The 22,111-nt window shown below is 41.5% G+C and overlaps 1 protein-coding gene across 5 annotated transcripts in view; it reads right to left on the reverse strand.

Moving 5' to 3' along the window:
• Positions 1–22,111, reverse strand: part of ZNF385B (zinc finger protein 385B) — a 1,043,801-nt gene that overhangs the window by 376,995 nt on the left and 644,695 nt on the right. The window contains exon 1 of one of the 5 annotated variants that reach the window (XM_069225445.1): positions 9,762–9,992. The exons of the other annotated variants lie outside the window; for them this stretch is intronic. The gene's annotated coding sequence lies outside the window, so the exon portion shown is untranslated. Of the gene's footprint in view, positions 1–9,761; positions 9,993–22,111 lie in introns of those variants that run through there. 5 annotated transcript variants of the gene reach the window in all.

The raw sequence follows: 22,111 nt of genomic DNA on the forward strand, positions 1-22,111 counted from the left end.
ATCCTGTGATATCAAAAGGGTAATTTTTGCCATTTATTTCTACAATGAAGGTGACATACATAACACATTTCATCCAGTTTAATCCTTGTCCATGATAGGAGTCCCCTGTTAACGTCTCTAAACTCCAGGAAATCTGTTCCTCATAGAAGCTGCATAGAAGACATAAATCTGGAAGATTCGCAATAACTGAAGACTGAACGACTGATGCTCACCATACGAGGAACGGGTCTCTTTTAAATTACAGTGGCGACGGAGAAAGAATGCCAGCCTCTGATATGTGAAATTATATGGTAAAAAACGTAACCGACAGCATAAGTGTGATTAGTAATAATACAACAGTGTTAACCACCATGGAAATATCCGGCACGTGTGTTGAATAGAATTTGCCCTGCTTGATAGAATATGCCATGCATGTTTTTTCACTGAAAAGCAGCTGTGACCTACCAAGTGCCTGACACTAACCTTGAGGTGATAAATATTAAGACAAAAGAATACCTGTACTTATAAATGGTAAAACAGGTCATGCTGGATAGCTGAATTAAAACTGTTCCACTTGAAAGTGATAGCCTTCAGAATATCAATGAGATTATTAAGAGACTGGTTATTTTAAAGTGCTAAAAGAGGGAGTGTAATAAAAGGAAATATAATTAAGGAGGAATTGATGGGTCTTACTGCCTGCACTGCTGAACTTCAAATAAATGATGGGGTAAGCACATCAGCAGGCCTGCGCATGTAGTCAACAACTGATATGACATAGATTTTGTTTTTGATTTTTTTTTCCTCATGATAACGTCTTGTGCAGATCTGAGCACGCATTGTGGAGTTGGTGGAAACTAGATTTTCTGGGGGGCTTGGGAAAACCAGCTAGCTTCACCATTTCTTGAGAGGAATGCCCACAGCTACCTTCGGCTGTAATCTTAACCTCATGGTAAGCTGGTACTTTTGGAAGGGTTTTACGACGACAATTGGGCTAACAGACTAACAAAGACTTCCTTTTGTTGTGCTCAATTACACGATTTGAAGACCCTTCGCTATTTCTACTGTTAGTTGAAATAATGGCCAATGATACACCGTTGTTTGGTGTTCTTTGAGTTTGGAGTTGTTTGCTGTTAGTGGAAGTGGAAGATGGCCAGTCTCTCCTCAGTGTGTACTCGTGTATAGGAAAACTAGCATCCAGAAATGTATATATGGAACTTTTATGTGTGGACGTTTGTGTGCTGAGTATTGCTTTGGTGGAGAGACATGTTCTGTGAGTATAAAGTAAAACAGATAGAGTGGCGGTTCAGGCATCATATATCAACTGAGACCTCGGAAAGCAGCAGATACAGGAAGGTCCTTGGGAAAGCCCCACATGAAAGTGGAAGGAAGGTCCTAGGAGCCGGCAGTAGGGATCCAGGACCAATTTCTTCCTTTGAGAAAGTACTAAGCCAGTCCTCCGCCATACTCCAGAGGCATCCTGTCCTATTGAACCCTCATAATGTAGTGTGTGGTAAGTGAGTGCAAAAAAAAACAGCAGAGATGTCCACCAGGGCCAGTTTTGCAACAGCCTGCACTTTTCCATTTACTAGCCATAGTAAAATAAAAAAGTACTCCTTTACTGTGGGTCGTATCTATAAACATCATTGCTATAGCAAATGCACATCTCACTTGTAGTTTATTTTGCTATTTCAAGTAGCCATGTACACTTTGGCACTTTTGAATGAATTAAATATCTTCTCTTTGCACTATCTGTATTTAAAATGTACAAGTACTTTTTAAAATATAACAACAAATGATTGTTGTTATATTGCTCCTTAATTAAAAAAACACAATGCCGTATCTGAAAAAAATCATTGCATATACTCTAGTTCTCTTATTTTATAATATTCTTTACTTTTCTAGTCGCTAATTGCACTGTTGTATTTTAGATGCATTTTTGAAAAATAAAAAGCTGCTTTGCATGCCGATTACGCTCCTCGTACCTGTTCAGAGCAGTGGAATAATGACTGTACCTATAAAATACACAGTGCTGATGCTTGTTGACTTTGGTGTTCGTGTAAGTTTTTCTGTAAACAAGTAGGACTCTCATTCAGGGACTGAAAAGTTATCGAAGTTTAAGGTCACTGTTTTAGACTGAAACGCAATGTTTATTTTTAGAATTAAAGACATTTTACTGTTTAGTTTACAATGCTACACCTGTTAAACGGTGAAACACATTGTCAATTTTTGCTTTAAATAATAAATAGAGTTTTAGTAGAAGTTTGATCTGGGTGAAATTATATTTTTCAAACTTCATGCAGTCCCTTACAACTCCCACTAACACCGCATGCACTTTACAGATATGAGTACATTAGCTGTTCTATATTTTCAGTAGAATTGTTGTATTGATGAAAAAGTGGTCATGGCGCTTCCCAAAACAGGCTTGATATTTATCTAAATTTTGTTCCACATCCAGTTCAGCGAACACCTTGCAAGGAAATGTCAGAACATTCATATTTTTTATTTCTCTGGACCTTTAGAATCAGGGAGATGGTGTTTGGCTCCTGGGCTACATTTTTTAATTCCTTGTAAACAATGCTTCATAAATCTCATCTGTGCCTCTAAAATAAGTCAGGTTCAGGGCCACACTCTCTACCTCTGTCTAGACCTTGACAACAAGAGCTAAAGGTCTTCTTTAGGACCTCAGGGAACTAAAGCAACTCCACTGAGGAAATCTGTCCCATGGGTAGGACCCCACAAAAAACAAGGTGATATAAGAAAAGCTTGAATCAATCTCAACGACTTGCGATCTCCCAGGGTCACCTTCCAGACCATGGATGGGACTCTAGACAGGGCCAAGCCAAATGTAAATCAGTCTTTGACCTCTCCACATTAAGGATGATATTGATAGATAGCCATATTTGTTTAAACTGTATATTTATGATTTCCTTCATGTACAGTGAATTGAGTTCCGTTTTGTCTCGTACATCAGATGACTTTAAATGCAACATCCCTGCATATTCATGCTTTCGTATTAGTATTGCACATAAGGCAAAACACTGCATGACATGGATATGCTGCTAACGAATTGCCCAGGTTGACCTTACTAATTGATGGAGACATATGGGCCCTTCCCGCAATTCAATTCTGGCCCTCGAGTTGTTATGGAAGATGTCTTGTGTTGTGGCTGAGGACAATTTGCCAACCTTCCCCTTCCCCACTTATTTTATCTATTCAAGATGGCGACAGTTGTTTAATGGTCCAGTGCGTGGGGTACCAGAAACAGATAATGGAAGTGCGTCTGCTGCGTCTTCCAGATGTTTTGTGAAGTGCGAGGAATAGCTGCTTGAAGGTGGACTTTGACCCTCCCTTGAAGGCAGGTGTATTACTTTGATTCCCATGCACAATCTGTGTCCCATAAGGATTGTGAAATTCTGCAGGATCTATGTAAGTTACATGGGTATAATTATATGATAGCCCAGTCTTTACATGGATTAGAGATCACCAGGTAACAATATTTTGTATGTGTTTTCAGTATATTAAAATGTGATGATGTAGACATTGATAGCCTTAGTGTCTTGGAGATTATTTCTGAGGACATGTAAGTGACCGATGGGCATGGAACTAGACTATAGGCCTATTTCACATATGCTGGAGTCCTGCATTTAACAGTTCATCAGTATGTGTTCACAGTGGATTGTTTCTCAGTGACACCTACAATTGGAAGTTTGGGGTCGCTTTGTGACCTTATGGATATGTACGGGACGGTGCAGCATGCAACTGGGAGCATGTTTTTTGTGTGAAGAGATGTAATGGTGTTTTCTCACAGGGACATGGTGACTGATTTATTTCTGTTTGGACACCTTTGTGGTTTGGGCTGAGGTATTCAGCCTAAGGTAGTTCTCTTGGATTCCGTTATGATAGACTGCATGTGGCACATTCTAATGGGATTGGGGGATACGGTGTGCCCCTCTAGTTTTACACCAATTTGAGACATATTGGTGGGATAATGAGCAATGGATTGGTAAACCTTTGTGGCTACCTTTTGCAAGTACAGAGAGTGCTAGGTATGGATTTACTGCCTTTCTGTTTGATCCCTTAGGTGTGAGAGGTGGACAATGGAATCCTGAGGAGACCCTATTAGTAGTCTGAAGTCGAAATGCCAACAATATTCTCCCTCATGGTCAAGGACCATCTTTAGGATAAGGGATTAGCCTTGATTCACTGGCCACCTTGCATATTTGTCAATTTGTGAGAACCATTGGGGAATTTACAGTGTGTTATTGCACTGTCTTGTTTGTATTTGTGTTTGTGTGTGATCACTGTGTCATCTCATCTACTGATTCACTTTCTCACACTACATGTTCTGAATTTCTGAATACTGGATTGCAATATAGCAATTGTTTGATTAACGTAGTTTAACATTTAAAAGTCAATGTGTGAACACAATTAAACTGGATTACGTGTTCAGCACTCATATTTGATTTTATATATATATTTTAGAAATTGGGTCTTTGGTTGGCAGTCAGGTTGCCCCCGTCCAAACAAGGACCCTCACTCTAGTCAGGGTAAAGGAGAATCACCCTCAGTTAACCCCTGCTCACTCCCTTGGTAGCTTGGCATGAGCAGGCAGGCTTAACTTCAGAAGCAATGTGTAAAGTATTTGTACCAACACACACAGTAATACAGTGAAAACACTACAAAATGGAGACCACACCTGTTTAGAAAAATAGGTAATATTGATCTAAATCAAACAAGAACAAAACAACACAAATCCAACATACACAAGTCAAGATATCAATTTAAAAAAGAATAAGGGTCTTAATCCTTAGAAAACAGTGAGAATGCTGTTGTTACACAAAGTACCTGGTTAGCATAAAAAATAAAGCTGCACTGGCGAGCGTACATCAGAAAAGGCAGTGATGCTTCGATTACTTCATCGCAAGGGAGGCCGTGCGTCATTTTCTGCTCCGGTCGGGTCGGCAATGTTTTGTTTCTTCTCCCTCACAAGAGAGCGATGCTTCAATTTCCGAATGGGGCACCTCGGATCCGCGAAGAGTTGGGTTGACTTTGACACCCAGGGTCGATGCGTGGAAAACCATGTCACACAGTGTTAGAAAGCTGCGCTCTGTGGGGTTTGCGTCGTTATCAGCATCCGCAAGTGAGTGTTGCGCGTCATTTCTCCAGCCGTGATGCATGGATCTCCCAGCCGCGATGCAGTTGGAGCGTCGATTTTAGCCACGAAGCTGGCAGAGCGTCGTTTATCAGCCGTGTTGCAGATGGTGTGTCGCAAATTTCCCCGCACAGCGTTCTGTGCGTGGATTTTCAGCTCTTGTCTTCCAACTTCACCTTTCAAGGGCTCAGGGACTGGATAGGGCACAACTTGGCAGGGTAGGGGTCTCAGCACAGAGTCCAGATATTAGCAAAGGAAGCCTTTGATGGCCCTGAGACTTCAAAACAGGAGGCAAGCTCAGGTCAAGCCCTTGGAGATTCTTGTCAAGCAGGAATGCACAACAAAGTCCAGTCTTTGTCCCCTTTTAATGGCAGAATGCAGAAGCCACTGCATGATAGCCCAACAAAGCACAGTCACGGGCAGGGGCAGCACTTCTCCTCAGCTCTTCTGCTCTTCTCCGTGATCTAATTTTCAGGGGTTTGGTTCCAATACTTATACCCCTTTCTGCCTTTGAAGTAGGGCTACTTCAAAGGAAAGTCTCTTTTGTTCACAAGATCCTGTCGTGCCCATGCAAGGCCCCAGACACACACCAGGGGGTTGGAGACTGCATTGTGAGAGGGCAGACACAGCCCATTCAGGTGAAAGTGACCACTCCTCCCTCCACTCTAACACAGTTGGCTCATCAGAATATGCAGGCTACACCCCAGCTCCCTTTGTCTCACTGTCTAGAGGGGATTCTCAAATAGCCCAACTGTCAAACTGACCCAGACAGGCAATCCACAAACAGGCAGAGTCTCAGAATGGTTTAAGCAAGAAAATGGCTACTTTCTAAAAGTGGCATTTTCAAACTAAAAATCTAAAAACCAACTTCACTACAAGATGTATTTTCAAATTGTGAGTTCAGAGACCCCAAACTCCAAATTTCTACCTGCTCTAAAAGGGAATCTGCACTTTAAAGTTATTTAAAGGCAGCCCCCATGTTAACCTTTGCGAGAGATAGGCCTTGCAACAGTGAAGACTGAATTTAGCAGTATTTCACTGTTAGGACATGTAACACACATCAGTACATGTCCCACCTTTAAAATACACTGCCCCCTGCCCATGGGGCTACCTAGGGCCTACCTTAAGGGTGCCTTACATGTATGAAAAGGAAAGGTTTAGGCCTGGCAAGTGGGTACACTCGCTAAGTTAAATTGGCAGTTTAAAACTGCACCTACAGACACTGCAGTGGCAGGTCTGAGACATGTATGCAGGGCTACTCATGTGGGTGGCACAACCAGTGCTACAGGCTCACTAGTAGCATGTGACTTACAAGCCCAGGGTACCTCTAGTGCACTTTATTAGGGACTTCCTAGGAAATCAAATATGCCAATCATGGGTAAACCAATCAACAATATAATTTACACCGACAGCATATGCACTTTAGCACTGGTTAGCAGTGGTAAAGTGCCCAGAGTCCTAAAGCCAACAAAAACTGGTCAGAAAAATTAGGAGGAAGGAAGCAAAACGTTTAGGGATGGCCCTGCAGAAAGGGACATTTCCAATAAAATATATATATATATATATATATATATATATATATATATATATATATATATATATATATATATATACATGTATATATGTGTATATATACATGTGTGTATATATATATGTATATATATATATACATCCACATACTAAGAAGAGCAAATTATCGACTGGGTTGTGAATTATAAGTTATTGATGGAATAATGTTACAGGGCTCATAGACATATTGGATAATAGCTCTGGACAAATAAATCCCATGTGACATTTGTTATATATTGATTGTATTCACCCCCGTCCTGTGGCCATATTGGGTGGTCCTTCTTGTGTATAAATTATATTTTACTACCAACATACATGTTGTTATTAAGATTGGACCTGTGTGACAGTTCCAGAGAACAAGGGGTATGGTATCAGAACATATTGTGGACTAATATTGTCTAACAAAAATATAATTTACAAAAATGTTGCCCTACTGGAATTACTAGTACAAAATCTGAACACAGTGGGATTTATTGTAAATTATACTTAGGACTTTATGTTAATGTTAAACATGGCACTACTAAGTTACAAGCTTCCTAACTCTCTGTCTCCGCACATAAATTACACCACTAGCTTTCAACAAATGGAAAGGCATAGCTCAAAAACACATATGACACAACAACATTTAGCTGTACAGGTGGGACAATAGTCATAATGTATTCTGTTTGTGACCTCTCAAAACGCTGAAGCAGAATATTTACAGTCTGGGGCTGCCCTCAGTATTATGAGGTGAAGATGGGACCAAAAAACATCTATAATATTAGCTGACAAAGTCATACTGCTCCAAGAAAGCCAAGGTAAGTTCAGGATGATGACTTTTGGATTATCTGTACCAAACCACTTTTGTACCTGTGACAATTCACCAAGACCCAGAGACAGAGACCAAGGTAATGTTAATAGGTTTATCATGGTGTAGACCCCACCCAAACGCCACTTTATATAATAGTGTACCCTGTACTTTGGCTTGTTTATTTGGGGGAATGAAAGGGGTCATGGGTGGCCCGATGTTCAATACAAGTATGAAACATGTTACTCCATGATCTCTGAAGCTGGGGAACGTTCCAACAGGAAGAAATGTTTCTCTTAGCTGCATTGTTGGAGTGCAGAGCTTCCTGTACAAACAATGCTCAGAGCATTAAGGTAATTTGGGTCCACCAGCCCATCATGCAGGCCACAATCAATGGGAAATGTGCAATCCTCATAATGATAGCCCCAAGCCACTCTGCATAGCTTTATAGCTTGGCATTGCTTAATTAACATTCTAAGCACGAAAGATAAACAAAACCTGAACATTCTGATTTCAGTCAGTACCCACTGTTAGTCTTAGAGTGCATAAAAAACATATTAAACATCTCTCTCTTCTACACACAGAAATGTTTTAACAAGGCATTTGTTGTTTTTCTAACATTCTGCATTCTGATCTACATAAGTATGTTTTCCTACAGGCAACACATCAGTGCATAATCCAGTTTTACATTTACTATGTTCCGAAAACCACCTTTTCAAGCTAACTGCCTCAAAATAAAGCTGTAATATATAAAATACCTAATGAGCAACTTGTGCATTATGATCCATTTTTGACATCTTTGCCTTCGGGTGTCATTTACAAACCACTGGACCATGCCCTGTGGGTTCTGGAGTAATCACAACACCATCTTCATAGCAACAGAGTGACATATTACACCACTATATACCGTCTATGTATCTCTTTGGGCGCTTTTATTGCACAAAAACGGAGGTATAAACCCATATTCATAAACGGATTAAGTTATTTCACAGATTTCTGTGGAATGACGATTTCATACATTGGGAGCTGAGATTCACGCTGTTTTATTTCCTTCCAGCTGTACTGTGTCTAAACATGATAGTGCGTTTAGATAATAAAGACCTACAACACTTGTATTTGCTGCTGAATCAGCAACCTATTCATGAAGATAAGCAAAGCCTGAACTTTCAACTGAAATCAGGACACGCTGTTAGCTGAACATTTCAGGATCAACTTCTGCAATCTGTGACTTCTAGAGACAGCGTGCGTTGGCGATTTTGGGGGTGCCCAGGCAGAGTCAGCTGTGGAGCTGGCTCGGTACAAACCATGCCCAATGCAGTCAGAACAGTGTTGAATTGGATGCTGGGATTTCCCTGCCGTTGTGGTCCGCAATGGGGTGGGTCTTTGAAAAGTGCTTGCCAAATCTGAGTAAGAGGCGGCGTACCTCGCAATGAGAGTGCCTTGTTAGTCCGCCTGCTTGGGGTCTTGGTGTGCACCATCGTGCAGCACGAGGTTGAACAGTGCTAACGAAGTGTTTGCACGAGTGGGTGTGTGTGGGCTGCAGGGTCTGGTAGCATTGCTGAGAATATTTGGGTGGATTTTTTGATCTGTAGAACCCTGATGCTAAACGAGGATTGGAATAACACTTTCAGACAAAATTATTCTATTCACGCCTTAACTGTATCAAGGTAATAAATGCATAAAAGGCGCGTTTAAGATGTAGGTTAGGGATTGAAACACAGTCTCCCGCCTAAACGATATATTTTCGTTTCATGGTGAGAAGACACACATTCTTGACACACTCTGGTAAAACAGTTTTTTTTTAAATAAAAAAAAAAATATATATATATGTATATATATATATATATATATTGGTTTCCGAGCTGCAACTTTGTTTTCAGTGCACACACAGAGATTTTCGAAAATAAACCATGCCCAATGATACAAGATACCATCATGTCCTTCTGTAGTGCTTCTACGTCATCAGTCCAAGCATCTGCAAAACTGATAATTAGTAGCGTGCAACGCGGCTAAAGCAAATCACTTCAGTAACAGAAAAAAGACAAAATACAGCCAACCACATTTTCAGACTGATAGATGAAATGGGAGTTGTACTTTTGTGAGGGTGTCAGATTAAATATCTCCGCACCAAGAGAGAGCAAAAATCACGGAATTAATGATATGCAAGTTCACTTCTATTCTCGCCATGTACTGATCCGTGAGCTTTGTTCTAAAAAAGCATTAGTTGTGCAGATTGTACAATGAGCTAGCAGCCCCTAGAGCGAAAATGCTTACCTTAGCTTGGAAGATCACGACCCGCGTTTGTTTCGACACCGCACATTTTAACGTGGTATTACATTTAGAGGCAGATAGTTCCTTCCCTTCAACATACTGCTGCGTGATGCTGCTGGGTGCTAGGAGACGGCAGACAGGCGGTAAGTCTGAACAAATCATATGTAATTGCTGCTTAGCTCTAATTACTGTTAGGATGGTGTTTGCAACTTGATTCCAGAGAGAGGATAGTCTGCAATTCCGAATGACATCACAGCACCGTACACCTCCTAAGAGGCGGGCCGCGTGTTCTGGCAAACGCACAGCCGCTGGGTATCTTTGCGCGGCACTCTCATTTGAGATCAATTTCCCATTTTTGTCCCTGATGAGCCGAGTACGGAGTAGGAGACAGCAGGCGGTTTTGCCAAAACGGAGCCTGTAATTTCTTTTAATGTGTGCCTCATACGAAACATACTTCTGTGGATGTGCTTCCCAATTCAGGAAGAAAACACGCAAGTGTTGACTTTGTTTCGCGGAGCAAGTCATGCTCCATGATTATTTTGACAACAATAATGGCACATCCCTAAAGTATTTCTTTCATAGAAACCGTGGCTCCGTTTGTCTGGAAAGGTACTGGGCGTCGTAGTTTAAGTAGGTTTAACATTCAGGAGATTATTTTCTCTCCTGTGTGTTCCCTTATTCTTCAACCCCCCTTCCATACGGATCTTTTTGCATCTTTGGTGTTTAAACATAACATAACGTAAAGAGCAGATCCTCCCATTTAAATCCCGTCAAGCGCCGCCGAGGATAGGCACCGGCACTCCTTCTTTCACAAATTAAGCACTCGCCGGACTGGAAAGTCCTGGTTGAGCTGGTGCCCACCTGTAACTGCCCTGCTCCTAGCCTCCAACACCTGTAACAGCTGTAGCCAGCATACACAGATACTGCCATGGCTTAGGAACTGCGATGTTGTTTCTGTTTACATTTACTTGCATTCCCTAAGAGTATTTGCTTTTCCCAGAGTGTTGGTTTCTGTAATGTTTTTCACCCATATAGAGTAGTGTGAAAAGCATCCCTCCTATTTTGCTGTGTGAGTTCAGGTTGTGGGTGGGCCACAATTGACAGCTGAAGGCTGTGAGAATTTCTCACAGTGTCTGTCAGTGTGTCATAATAGTGCTCAGAGTATGTGTTCATCCAATCCTTGGCCTTTCTGCAAAGCAGTGGTCAGGTGTGCCAATTGTAATTGCGATTATATACGAAAGTGTGTGAAGGAATTAAAAAGCTGTCAAAATACTGACATGGCAAAAGTTAAAGAAAATGCAGTGCATTCAGGTGAGTGGGTGTGGTATTTAGTGAAGTGAAGGAGATGCAAAGAATGCAAAGAAGTGTGTGAAATAAAGTGAAAAGAGGATGCTGATGAGATGTAAGATAGGCAGAGTGTTTCTGAAATATATAAGGAGAAAAAAGTGTGTATATATATATATTTATATTCACATGTTAGAGTTATCTAAAGTAACTATAACTTGTGCCCAAGGTAACTATAACTTGCGCCCCCATTATGCACAGTTTTTTAATGAATAATTTTACAACAAACGTTACAGTGATATTATCAATGACGTTATAAAGATGTCATGAATACTGTATTATCTGGGGTAATTACAAGTGCATGGTGAGGCCGTGAGTTATAGTTACTTGAAACAACTCTAACTATAATAGCTGAATTTCTATGGTTTTGTACATTTCTATTTCCTAACTATAATGTCCCTATAACCTCTCATTTTTCAGTGAATTTCTATGGTTTTTGTAATGTAAAGTAATTGCAATTACTATATGTTAAACCAGCCACCTCCCATACCCACCCTAAACCCCAAAATACCCCTTGTCACCCAAAAAACCCACCCATACCCATCATAACCCCTTATATAATATTTGTGCCAGTCAAAAACCCATACCCACTCTAAACCCTAAAAATTCCCTTGACGTCCAAAAGCCCCTACCTACACTAAACCAGAAAAAAACACTTACCACGCAAAAACCCATACCCTCCCTAAACCTTAAAAATGACATTTCTTATATATATATATATATATATATATATATATATATATATATATATATATATATATATATATATATATATATATTTAATACTTACCTGTAAAACCTTTGCAATTACCATTTACTCCTTTACAACAAAATGTGTTGTAATGGCATACGTGGTAAAGGCATATTCGTTGTAAAGGCCTGCGTGGTAATGGCATGCGTGGTAATGTCAGGATGGCTTCAGGTGTGCTACATTTTTGTCATAAGTAAGACTGTTAGCACTCTAGTTGCTCTTTAGAATACTCTCGAATACAAGAACACAAGGGTATCAACTGGTAGCCTGCTCCTGTTGGAAGTACATATTTTACTGAGAATGTCAGACTTCATTTTCATACCGCTGAGAAAGATAGTGTGAATTTACAGAAATATGCCCTCATTTTAGCTTCTGAAGCACCTTCCATCATCTCTATTCCATCATCTCTATGGGAAAATTTGGAGAAAATAGTTTTCTCAAAAACATGATTCATGAAATCCCTGCAGGGTGAAATCACCTTAGAACACACCACAATTCCTAAAATTAATAGGGTACCATCAACAAATTATTTATATGGTAACTAAAATGTATCACTCTTTATACATTCTCCTTTTTAGTGACCCCAAAAACCTGCCATTCACTATAATGCATTTCAATGGTGTACTATCCTGTATATTGGTCCCAAGATGGTGTGTGTGTGTGTGTCTGTGTGTAAAAAACATAAATGCACAAAATCTTCTTGATCGCACATTCTAGATGAGACTGCCAGTTTTACCTGTGGCCCCTTTTGTCCCCCAAACCTTGAAAATCACTTCTAGAGATGCCAATGTGTGGTTGGTGCAGAGCCAGGAGTTTTAGAGAAGCTCAGAGGGGTGGCAAAAACCCAATAACTCGTCATTCACATACTAATTAGGGCCATGACTAGATGTAGAGCCTTTTTCCAGTCTGCTTATGAGTGTGTTAATAACCCTTTCCTGAATAAAGAGGCAGATGGTCATTAATATGCCAGTGCATACCACCAGTCCCTCCAATCCAGAGCCACTTTTATCATGTGCAAGGATACCTTTTGTGCCTAGTGAGCAGTGAGAGCTAGCCAGTAGATGAAAGGCAAGAAGGAAATGGAGCTGGTGAGGTAACCAAATGAAAGAGTACTACGTAGAGGATGCCCCTTCGGTCCTAAGTGCACATGGAAGAGCATTTATACCAACAAAGAAGACATTAAAGTGAGTGTAAAGGTATTTTGAAAAATTATACCACTCTAAATTTTAAAAGATGCCAAGTCACAATGAGGCATGTACATTTTAACTTTCTCTTGCTTGTTAATCTGGATAAATACATTTTGGGATTTCTAATAAATCATGAAAATCCCAAAACGTTTTTCATACATTTGAAATTATGTGTCACAAGGACAATTTACTTTTTTTGAATGCCAGTAAGTTTGAATAGACCCATGAGTCTGGTAGAGTTTCTATGTGCAGTGTATTTGTTATTATGCATCTTCCTTGATGATAGAGATTAATGATCTAATTTCTCTTCACGTCTAATTCCTTCCTACTATGAGCTGAAGGTGCATCATCAGCTACCAGCATACTTTTACCTAAGTCCCTTTCTTCCATTACTTCCTCTTTAGAGTAGGTGCCAACCACTGCAAACTATAACCCTATCCCCTTCACTTTGAAGCAGATCCCTCATGAAGGGCCATCAAGGAGGAAGGCAGGGAAAGCAAGTAATGGATTGGGAGGAAAGAATTTGAATATTGATGATTACCTGTAAAATTTCCAACTGTATTCTAATCTCCCTCTTCATACATTCCTTTGAAATATGAGGATAATATGACGATATACCCAAGCAGTAAAACGTCATAACAATCTGAAAATATCCCGATTACATATCACATGCAGAGAGAGAAGTCCTGGTAATTGACATCCTTAACAGTAATACTTTGGTAAACAAAATTATCACAATTGTGCTCAGTAATTTAAATAACATTCCAATAAATACCTGCTTCAGTAAGATAATAAAGCCAACGGCAATTCATTCTCATAAACCAAATTTAATTTATAGAGAAAAAAATAAAAGTCGAAGGAGAAGCCTATGTTGCTGCCCTATAACTGTCAATCAGAGACATCAGAGGGAAGAATCAGAGGAATCTTGAGTTCAGACCACAGTGTTAAAGTGAAGTGGAGAGAATCGTAAGAGCATAGGTCTTTGTTGCAAAGGGAAAATATGTGATAAGTTCTAGGTTGTGAATCCTATCTTAAATCCAATCTTAAATACTATTGGGACCCCATCTGTGCAGCACCTAACCATAACTTGCTCACAGATGCATCGCATTAGGCAGACAGTACCACTATGGCCAACAAAGTGAGGTGGCCATTCCACCCCTTCGAACAGATGTGTGTCCCTAGCCCAAGTAAACAAATTCAACAAAAAGTGAAGGAAAAAGGCAAAATGTCTGGGAATGAACCTGCAGACAGGGCCAGATCCAATATCTGTTTTGAAGAAAGCAGGTCTACTGCCCAGTCAGGTCTCAGGAGGGAACTCACATCCATTGTAGGAAACAACTCTGCAGGCAGCTTATGAACAATTCAAAGCTGGTTTAGCTGGGTCTTGTGTGTGGGAGGAACTTGCCCAGGGCCAGGAGAACAAAACATTCAGCGTGGTGCAAAGACGCATAACTCAACTGTCTGTTTTCTGCTCCACCGCCCTCTTTTCAAAGAAACACACAGTTGAAGAATATTCAGAAAATGAACTGGTATGCATTATTGCTAAATTTGTCTCGGAAAAGGATTATGTGATTTAGAGCTGTTCACAAACACTCACCTGGGTGAACAGTATGTGAGTTAATATATTTTTTATTATTGAGATAAATCATGCACAGCAGTCTGTTCTATACATAAATGAGTGATGGGAGTTTGTGGCTTTTTTGTTGCTGCATGCTTGTTTGGGACCACCCTCAGGTAAGACCTTAAGTGGTCACTGAACAAATGGAAACACCAAAGTTCATTATGATTGGTAAACAAATAATTTCAATAAGTACCCACCCTCCTCTCTCTTTGTAACAATAAACAAGAAGATAATTATTGAGAGTTAGAGCTGTGATCAATCACCCAAGAATCAGTAACAATAGTAAGCAGGCAACAGCTGCCAACGCTCATGGCCTACAGGTACTTAAGTATAGAAGAAAGTGATAGCCCTGCTCTTGGTTTTCAGGTCTTATCAAGAGAGGTGGGTCAACAGACCAGTAAACAAAATGAGAGCTAAAAACAGCAGAAAACTAGGACTGTAGCATAAACTGGTTAAAAGTATTCAAATAAATTATTAGTAGTAATCCAGGGAAAATCAAACCAGGTTAACTGTGCTGATGTTGGGACAAAAACAGGAAAAAGTAAACGAGTAAGAAATATATATTAACGCTGTATAAAGTGAGGACATAACCTGGTCAAATAAAATGTTAGAAAGAAAAGTGGAGGAAAAACGTGCACAACAAAGTTAGAAAAACAATTTTAAAGAGTTACAGGGAACAGAGGCAGTAGAAGACAGAAGTCAAACTAAAGCATGAGATGTAAATCAGTTCCTGAGTGCTCAGACTTAAATATTTCACCTTACTTTGAGTTCCAATGTTGATATGAAACCATTTGAGAGGTGATTAAAGATTTTTTAAATGGCGTCTTTTTAGTATGTACAGAGGAAATGTAAATTCATTTTAACATTGGAAATACTGTGATTTAACAAACATGTTTGAGGGAAGTAGAACATGTATAGATATACACTTTTTTTTTCAATAATTCATAACATCAGTTTAAGCTAGCTAAAAAGTCACATATATATATATATATATATATACGTATATATATATATATATATATATATATATATATATATATTACTTTTTATGGTACATGAAATGATTCTCTGAATAAATGTAAGTACTGTACTATTGTACTATTATGGACTTGGACATCATGTATGTCAATGTGAGACAACAAGATTGTGTATTGTAGGAAATTAGGTTCCTGGTTTAGGGGGGTGAAACCCTACTCAATCAGCAACCATAATTCTTGTCCAGGTGAAACGTAAGTAAACCCCAAAATGAACCTGTGGTTAAACCTCTAATAGCTTGGCACAAAATCTGTTAGGTTCAACTTAGGGGCAATGTGCAAAGTATTTATGCAGCACTTCAAACAGTATTAAAGTGAAAACACAACACAAAAAAATCCTACACAAAATAAAGTAAAAATTAATAAATTATTTGAGACCAAAATTACAAAGATCCAATCAGTAGAACAGTATTATGCAGTTATGAAGATTTAAGTGAAAATAGTGCCTAAAAGCACGAGGTGCAAACTGTGATTATCTGCTCATGTTGGACTATGACAAATTCACAATATCAGGCCAACCACAATGGAGTGTGGGCCAGATATAGGGATAAAGTTAGGCCCACTGATCAAAGTCCCTTAAATAATTGTTGCTGAGTTTTGAGAGATCCTGCGTCGAGGATGTGTCATGCAGCAACAGTTCTGAGGGGCTGCGGGCGGAGATGCGGTGTCTTGTGGCAGAGATGCATCACACAGCAGCGATTCTGATGAGGCTGTTGATGGGGCGTTTGGTCCGTGGTCCTGCATCGTCGTCAAGGATGCCGTCGACAAAGGCATGCAACGTGGAGTCCTGCATCGAGGATGCATCAGGTAGCAATGGTTCAGAGAAGCTGCAGACTGTGATGCGAGGACCTGCATCAGGGATGCAGTGCACAGTGGTGGTTTCCGATGCAGGGCTGCGGAGAGGTTTCCTGCTGCTTTGGTTCTGCCCAAGACATCACAGCTGGGCTGGCCGAGCACCTGCAGGCCAACTTTCAACTGTCCAGGACTGAGGTGGCACCACTAGTGGGCAGCAAGACTCACAAGAGCAAAGTACAGTTGCTGGGTTCCAGATGGTTTGAGACTTTTCTGTGCCTAAGGCTCTGATCAGGAGCACTTGAAGTCACTCTGCGGTCCTGGGTTCACTGTCAGGTCCTTCACAGGAAGGCAGCTAAGTAGCAGTCCTTCTTGCAGAGCAGCACAGCACAGCAATCATTCTGAGCCTTCCACAAGTGGAGCGGTGCACTAAAGGATTTGGTCTGAGGGTCTCTTTTATATAGCTGGTGCCCACTTTGAAGAAGGAGAAGGTTCTGGAGGTTTCCAGCTCCAGAGTTATGTGAACTTTCCTGCCTACCTGCCTTGGCCCCAGCTTGTCTGGGAGCACCAAATATTATTGTCAAATTATTTGTGGGTATACTCAGGTAGAGGCTTTGTGTGATATGAAGTGTGTTAGGAGGCAGCTCCTCCTCCTCATTACTTTAGAGATAGTCCATTCTGCCATCACCTACTCCCCCTTGGACTCACTTTCTGGGAGCAATACACAAAGACCAACTGCCAGCTACACCTAGTCATATGACCATTGACAACACTGCAGGCACCAAATGGCTGGGACAAGAAAAATGGCAACTTCATACAAGTGTCAATTTCTGAATTGTTACTGAAACTCCAACTTTACCAATAAAGAGGGTTTAAAATTACAATTCTTTAGACATCAAACTCCACTTTCCGCATTAGGCCAAATCACTGAAGCAATTCAGGAAGGAGCTCAAGACCTAGCTATTCGAGTGATAAGCACGTCCACAACAGTGTCTTGAGAGCCCACAGGTGATAAGCCGCACTCTACAAGTATTGATTGATTGATTCCCACTTGATACCAATTGAAAGTTATCACTTATTAATTGAAATGTTAACCCAATGTTTTCCCATGAGAGAGGCAGGCCTTGCGTAGTGAAAAACAAATGTAAGAGTTTTTCACTACTAGGACATGAAAAAGTTAAATGCACATGCTCAACTTTTTAAATACAGTGCACCCTGCCTGCTGGGCTATTAAAAGCATCCTCTAGGGGTGACATACCAATTATTTTGAATAATGTTGATTATTATAGGTATTCAAAATTAAGGTTTAGACCTGGCAAAAGGTTTATTTTGCCAGGTCGTAATGGTTGTTGAAAACTGTACACACAGGCTATAAAGGCAGGCCTAAGACAAGTTTAAAAGGCTACTTAAGTGGGTGTCACAGTAAGGGCTGCAGGCCCACTAGTAGCATTTAATTTACAGGCCTTGGATACATTTAGGGCCGTATTTATACTTTTAGGCGCACAACTGCGCCAACGCAGTTGTGCGTCAAAAAATTTAACGCCGGCTAACGCCATTCCAAAGCACCATGCAGGCGCCTTATTTATGGAATGACGTTAGCCGGCGGAGCTGCCTGGTGTGCGTAAAAAAAAATGACTTACACCAGGCAGCGCCGGCGTAGGGGAAAATGGAGCTTGGGCGTCAAAAAATGGGGCAAGTCAGGCTGAGGCAAAATTTCGCCTCAACCCGATTTGCGCCATTTTTTTTGACTCTCAACCCCCATTTAAATGACTCCTGTCTTAGCAAAGACAGGAGTCATGCCCCCTTGCCCAATGCCATGCCCAGGGGACTTCTGTCCCCTGGGCATGGTCATTGGGCATAGTGGCATGTAGGGGGGCACAAATCAGGCCCCCCATGCCACCCAAAAAAAAAAAAAAAACTTACCTGAACTTACCTTAAGTTCCCTGGGATGGGTCCCTCCATCCTTGGGCGTCCTCCTGGGGTGGGCAAGGGTGGCAGGGGGTGTCCCTGGGGGCATGGGAGGGCACCTCTGGGCTCCTTCCGAGCCCACAGGTCCCTTAACGCCTGCCCTGACCAGGCGTTAAAAAATGACGCTAAAGCGGCTGGACGTCATTTTTTTGGACCCGCCCACTCCAGGGCATCATTTTTGCGGAGTCATTTTTTAGAAGGGAACGCCTACCTTGCATATCATTAACGCAAGGAAGGTGTCCACGCTAAATGATGCAAACTCCAAGATCTTTGGCACAAGACGGGTCTAACGCCAAAGTATAAATATGGAGTTCGTTTTGCGTCGGATTTGCGTAAAAAAAAACGACGCAAATCCGGCGCAAACAGAGTATAAATATGCCCCTTAGAACCACTTTACCAGGAACTTACAAGTAAATTAAATGTGCCAGTTGAGTGTAAGTCAATGTTATCATACTTAAAGAAGAGAGGACTGGCTAGTAGTGGTAAAGTGTCCAGAGCCCTAAACCCAACAAAAACAAAGTAAAAGAAAGCAGAAGGATGGAAGGCAAAAAGTTGGGGAAAACCGCACCAAGGATGTCATGTCAGACATGGATCCTCTTGTGAATCTTATATTAATTAGGATGTTATTTATATAAGTAATAGTTTAAAAATTAAGATCCATTTTGAAGATGATTCATCATGATGCAGAGGATACTATAACTCACTCATGTGATTTCTGGGTCTGTGCACCACGGGTGGGAATACAATATTGAGTTCAGTCAAACTTGTGCGGATTAGGTGATTTTGATGTTTTTAATTGGAAACAATTTTAAGTTGTCCCTGAGATTTATTTACATGTGTCTAAGGGGTTGTATGGCAGCTCAACCCTAGGGTTAAAGCTCCAAATGTGATACGAAACGGCAGTATATATAGTGCAGAGGGGTATAGCCATATCTGCCAAAGGAGTTGGGTTCTGAAACAAAACACTTGCTTCTAAAAAATCTTTCAGACCTATACATTCTTTTCAGGATCATTGCTGTATTTGGTATACAGTAATAAATGTATGTTTATGCCCTACATATTTATTTATGCATGTCCATATTATGCATGCCAAAATATGCAGAAAACATATGTGTACATGAGTCTTTGTATAAGGGATTATGCTTCTTTGTATGATTATACATATGTGATGAATTATGTATATATATTTATAGAGTAGGTACTTGTACCTATGCATATTCGTCTTCATACAGTCTATAATGTAATTACAATATATTTTGACAGTTAAGAACAAAATACCTGTAAGTTCGTAACATGACAAAATATTTATGTTTCGTTATGTAGATGAGGTTGCCTTCATGCTTTCTACAGGCGTATAACAGTATATTCAGAGAATAATAGCATAAAAAGAAAAAATCAATTATAACAGTGTATTTAGAAATTAAAAAAAAAAAAAAAATCAAATTGCATTTACATTCTAAAATGATGATGTATTTATGTTTGGTTATGTAAATCATGTTCTCTGTAGACACATGGTATGCATATTGGTTTATACTTCTGTTTATAAAGATATACAAATATGTAAAGATTGAAAACAATAACATTCACACACACACCTATGTCCATGCCTTGTATAGAGATATTAAGAACTAGAATAAAAATAAAAAAATTATATATATATATATATATATGGGGGGGGCATGGCCAACATGGCGGCCAGAGCGGTCGCATAAAACACAGCTCTGCTCTCGGCCCCGAATAAATATCCTCCACAAGACGCCTCCGTTTCCTAAAAAACGGTAGGCGCCGAACGTGCGACCATCGGCACTCTCCAGCGGCTCTGAAACATACCCTGGATGCCCCTGAGGGGCGGTGCCGTGACTGCGGGGACAGGCGCGCAGACCGATCGCTGAGATGGGCAGCGTTGCCACGCGAGGAGCCGGACTCCGCGGCCCCAGCGCCCCGGGCGGGGGAGGAGCTGAAGCGGGGTCGGAGCCCGCGAGCGGGCTGAGGGACCTGGCGAGGAGGCAGCAGTGGCGGCGCGAGATTTGAGAGACAGGTGAGAGTTCCCCGGGATGCTGAGGAGGGACCTCGGAGGCCTCCCGGTTAGGCCATAACGGCCTAAGATGGCGGACCCGTCCCCGGACAGCTAATACACACGGGGCCTGGCCAAGCAAGGGCATCAACTGGTGGCATTTACTTACCGGCGTCCTCGCGGGCGGCGTATCCAGACCATGGTTGGTGGCAGCGGCGTGGTGCGGGCGTGGAGGCAGGCAAGAGGGGCCCGAGCTGCGCACCAAATATTCAACGCTTGTAAAAGCTCTTCACTCTGCGGACCATAACTGCGAGCCCTATCGGCGGCATTGACCGGGCCGCAGGGCCCCCCAAAGTATATCAGACACCACACAGGTGCCTAGAAGACGCCATAACTGTTCCGCAACAGCGCGTTGTTTGTAAGGGCACCACATAGCTCACCGTGGCTGTCCACATTAGGCTACGCACCAAATACTCAACGCTTGTAAATAACCTACACTTCGCAGAGTACAACTACGAGCCCTTTTTGGCGGCATTGATCGGGCCGTAGGGCCCCCCAACGTATATCAGACACCACACAAGTGCCCAGAAGACGCAATAACTGTCCCATAGCAGCGGGCTGTCAGCTAGGGCACCATATAGCGCACTGTGGCCGTCCGCATCAGGCAGCTTTCAACAACTACCGCTCGCTACAAAATAAAGGTACACCGTATGCGCAACACTTAACAGCATCAACCAGTTCTACGAGGGAAAGGCCAGAACACCATTGCTGAAGCAAACCTGAATGCAACGGAGCCAGAAAACACCGGCGAACTCGATTAATACTGCTCTCAGATTGACCTGTAAGTGCCGTGCCAACTTCCCCCAACAAATCAAACTATACTCGCACCATTAATGGGCAAACCAAAGACCCCGCGAGCGCCACCAAGCAACATGGAACCAAACGAGCCAACTCCACCGCCAGAGCCCTCGGTCACACACCAGGCACTCCAGAAGCTTGAGACAACCTTACAGTCGCACACTACGCAATTCGAGAAAATACTACAAGCCATCCTGGATACCAAATCCACATTAGAGGCAAAAATAGGAACGATCACGGAAGATGTTAACCTTCTACGCAAGGACCAACAAGCATTGGCGGAAAGAGTAACAACGCTCGAAGAGGATACGGAACGGTTAACGCCATTGATAAAGGACCTTCAACTACAACTATTGACAGTAACAACGGAAGTCGAAGCCCTGAAGCGCAAGGCCGAGGACGCTGAGGGCAGATCACGCCAGAACAATGTCCGATTCGTGGGATTTCCAGAACGGCCAGAAGGACTCAGCGCAGAACTATTTATCGAGCAATGGCTAACAAACACAATACTACAAAACAATATCCCAATTTCTTTTTCAGTGGAACGAGCACATAGAGTGCCCGGAAGACCCCCCACTTCCGGGGCCCAGCCCCGTCCGCTTATTGCAAGACTCCTTAAGTTCCGTGACAGAGACCTTATCCTGCAACTGTTCTGAAAATCAGGCCCTGTAAGCTTCGAAAATGCAGAGATCACGGCCTATCCAGATTTCACTGCGGAAGTGCAAAAGAAACGCAATTCCTTTTTTAAGGTCAAAGAAAGACTGCGTGAACATAACCTAAAATA

The sequence above is a fragment of the Pleurodeles waltl genome, chromosome 3_1 (assembly GCF_031143425.1).
Source record: "Pleurodeles waltl isolate 20211129_DDA chromosome 3_1, aPleWal1.hap1.20221129, whole genome shotgun sequence".
Lineage (NCBI taxonomy): Eukaryota > Metazoa > Chordata > Amphibia > Caudata > Salamandridae > Pleurodeles > Pleurodeles waltl.